A 4,332-nucleotide genomic window follows, 5' to 3' on the forward strand; every position below is an offset into this window, starting at 1 on the left:
GCTGAAAGAAGCTTGTATCAGGAGCAGGGAATGCAGCTTCAGGAGGTTCCTTCTTTCCCACTAAGGGCTGCAGAGGATGCCTAAAGCAGAATCTGTTTCTATAGAGGCTCATATCACTTGCCATCCAGAACAGGGGCTATGTTCAAACAGCATCACTGGGGTGCCTTGTAAGCCAAAGGAAGAACCTACACACAACCAACCACTCACCAAAGGCATAAACCTATAACTTGCAGAATGCCAATAAAAATTAGAGCTCATCCACAGAAACCTGTGAACCTGATCCCACACAGGGGCATCTGCATGTTCAGTGAAATGTCCCCACCATGGTTAACTAGAGGTGCCCAGAAAGCATTAATAAACATGGCAAAGACAGTGAACTCCTTTTATATTCTGCATGTCCCACAGGTCACTCATCTATTTAAAGTGCTAAATTAAGCATTTCTAGAAAAAAACACATGAAGCTAAAACAAGTGACACCACACTAGCCTTCCAGCACTATACAACAACAGAGGCAGTCCTAGCAGCCCCACTCCTGGGCTCTGCCACACTACACCTGCCACAGCAGGAAGGACATATGATGGCGACAGGTCCTTCACTCTCACTGTGGCAGCCTCAGCACGAGTTTGGCTGACAGTTTGGCTGAAACACCCTCCTAAGAGCAGAGATGGCTCCAGGGAATAAGGAAAGAGACAGACATGATCCACCTAAGCTACCTTTTCCTGCTCATTTTCTATGGCTTGGCGATGTGGCATTTGTGAGTGATCCCATTAATGCTGAGCCAGGCTCAAAAGGCAAGGGCAGGTCCCCACGGGCTGCCAGGACAGGTGATGTGGGTCTGTGTGGGATACACTGAGGGCAGCACTTTATCCAAGACTCATCTGTTCTCTGGAGGTTTCTCTTCTTCTGTAGCATCTTGTCACTCTCCAATCAATGGAGAGAAAAAACCCTGGACAAGCACACGGTTAAAGTAGGTGCCTCAGTTAAAGCTTGTGAAGGACAGAGGCAGATCTTTGTGCCACCTGCAGAACTCTGATGGGTTATAGTGCAACTCAGAACTGTATCCAGGGGGTTTCTGATAGCAAGGAATTCACAAAGAACCATCTAAGGCCTTGGCATGTAGCCTGGAATGAGCCTACAGCATACCATTTACAATTAACACTTCTTTTTTGCTTCTCTGTCTTTCATCTGATGTTAAAATGACTTCAGGCAGAAACCTCGCACTCAAGAGTCTCCAGGCTTAGCAGAAAGGCTTCAACTTTCTAAATCTTGTTGTTTAACGTCCAGCATTCTTTAAAATTAGGTTTATAATGTGGATTGGACCCATGTGGTGTTTTACAAAGAAATGGGGAACAGCTGAGTTAATATTGGAAAAGTGCTGTTGTACAAACATGGCAACATTTCATAACATCCCTATGCTGAGAGCAGAGTGATTTCTTCTGTCTGTGAAGCCCAGCGGGTTTTACTGTGCAGGTGCTACATGCATAAGAGTCAATAGAACCCAAAGAAGAAAACAATTGTTTAATATGGAGTAATGGAGATGCAGCATGATAAAAGTAGAGTTCCATTCCAAGAACACAGATTCACTCTTTTGTGTTGACATGAGGCAGACAGGCAAACTCCCAAATGGGACACCAGTCACAGGTAGTTAGAATAAAATAAAACCATCAGATGGGAGTATTTAAGGCAGAAGGCCAAATGACAAGGAAAACCAGCTTCACCCAGCCTGTTGCATGGTCTCCTATCTCCAAATAATCTACAACCTGCAGCAGCTTCCAAAGCCAAAACACCAAGAAGAGAAAGCCCTTTCAGCAGATGTGCTGCTGAGCAGGGGCTCCCAGCAGAAGCTGCCTGGGCTGGCAGAGGAAATCCAGCCAGGGGCTGCCCTGCCATGCCCCCACACCTCTCCTGCCCTCCTCCCTGACCAGGTGTCCAGAAGCAGAGGCATCAGCAGAGCTGTGGATGTTGCTGTGGCACAGAACCACCATACCCACTTGCCATGGGGAGACACAAAAGCTTCTCTGGACTACAGAACAGCATCTGAGAGAGCCAAGAAGTGCAAAACCTGGTGAAGGTGCCTCACATACTGAAGGCTTAAGGAAGGCTCAAGCCTCAAGGCTTCCTGAAGTCCTAATGGGACCAGGAATGTGCAACAATTGTGATGAGAGTTGTGCCCAGGGATGGGCAGCAGTTGCTGCGATGACAGACACACACACAGGTCACCAATGTGGGTGTGAGCTCCCTTCAGCAGGTGGGAAAGCTGCTGTTACCTGAGCATGGCAAACCAGGCTGGGTGCTGAGCAGAGCGAGCACTGCAGGAGCAAGGGCAGCACGGAGCCCCCCAGGGAGGGGCAGGCAGGGAGGCAGCAGCACTCCACATCCCTGGCCCACAAGGCCAACTAATAACCCTTGCACAATTAACTAAAGTGCCTAGCTAATGAGGCTAGTGGAATGTAAATGCTGACTTTGGATTTGTGATTTGAATCATATGGATGTTTTAATCACCAGTTGCTGATTACCATTTAATTACCAGGCTGTATCAGAGATGTCTTGAATTGTTTCTTTATTTAATTTACAGGGGTTGATGCAGCTGTAGCACAGACATTAAGGAAAGTTATCAGAACTAGAAGTTGTCCAAAGTCACAGAAAACTAGTTTAATTTTCTTCATGGTGTCCAAGGCTTTAAAGATATTTGTAACATCCTCCCATTGTTTTCCTCCAACAGCTGGGTTCATTTTAGCTTATAAAACCTAATTTAAACAAATAAAATGACTGCCATATAAATAGCTGGATCACTTTCCCATGATGAGTGTTCAGGGATCCAAGCTACAGAACACTGTTTTGTAAGGACTTCAAGCAACCAGCAGAAATTCTTAAGAGTTTTAAGAATTAAAATTTAAGAATTTAAACACTTTAATTGGGAAGTGCTGTTCGCATGTCTGCTGCCACATCCATGTTAGGAATATCTTTCAATATTCCTTGCTTGTGTAAAACAGAAGTCTCAAATTACTCTTTTTTTTTCCTACAGGCAACACCAGAAACTTCAATCAGTTGAAGCAGAGATGAAAAAAGCACAAGAGATGAAGAAGACTGAACAGAAAATTTGACATCATTAAAAAGACAAATGAAAAGAAAACCCCATAAAGAAGCACACTTGTAAATAAAGGATTCCAGAAAAACAAGGCAGGACTGAACAGCCCATCTGCTGAATCTCCTGTAGAGAGGACAGCACAGACTGACATGATCCCCACCAGAGCATCTGTAAAGCTATCCTGCAGCAGTCCTGAGCTGGGTCTCCAACACAGCAAGTCCATGGAATGTCTTTGACACAGTCCCACCTTGGAAACAGCACATGCAGCATTCAGAGCTGGGTTAGCATGGGGTAAAGTCCACACAAACAGCTTGAATCTTTATCTCATCACTGCAAAAGGGACTCTAAAGCTTGGCTCCATCCTTAAACCTTCCCACATCAGGAAGGACTGTGCTACTTTCTAACAGAGCTTCTACAGAGTGGGAACGAGATGCAATCTCAAGCTAAGGACGGACAGGTGATTGTTACCCTCAAGTAAGATGTTTGAAAAAGGGATGTAGGAAAGGGGGTTGATTTACAAAGCCTTCTATTCTGCTCACACTTTACCCTCTCCAAATAACTGATAGCCATTTTCTGAAGTGTGGTGTCTTAAAACATATTAGTGACATTTTCATTCATTATGAATGAAAGACTAATTCACAGAGCTAGCTTTGATGTATAAACAAATAACCACCTCTTGCTTTTTTCTGGGAAAGAACTAAAAACAGTGAATAGAAAAGTCCTCTGTGGAACCGCAGTTACCCAGGAGACACCAGTGAAATACACAAAATATTTGGACACTACCTGATTACAAGCATTGTCACTATGAAGAAGACTTACATTGCTTGCTCTTTTAGAAGCAGCCAAGAGGAAAAGTCACCTTCCCTCACTTTATCTCCTTTATTTGAAAACTAAAATCCCAGGTAGTCAGAAATGTTGCACACAAAGAGAGCACTCATCTGCAACCTTTCAGATTTCTGTATCTTATTATCTCAGGTCAGCTTAAGGTTTGTAACGTGATATTGGGTTTCATTGTATGTGTATCCATTAGTACATGGGCTGAGTGTTAAAGCTTGTATGCTTTGTGCAGAGATATTTTTCTAATAAGCACATTCCTGGTGTGAGATGGGATGTGTCTAATCCATATCAAAGCTGATTGAGAGACAATGGGCTCCAGCCAGCTCAGCTCTGTTTCAAGGAAGGAGGACAATAACTGCATTTGACATTTATAAAAATCTAATTTCCTCGTGCTTTAAAAATGGAGC

This window comes from Geospiza fortis, unplaced genomic scaffold, assembly GCF_000277835.1.
Source record: "Geospiza fortis unplaced genomic scaffold, GeoFor_1.0 scaffold403, whole genome shotgun sequence".
Classification (NCBI taxonomy): domain Eukaryota; kingdom Metazoa; phylum Chordata; class Aves; order Passeriformes; family Thraupidae; genus Geospiza; species Geospiza fortis.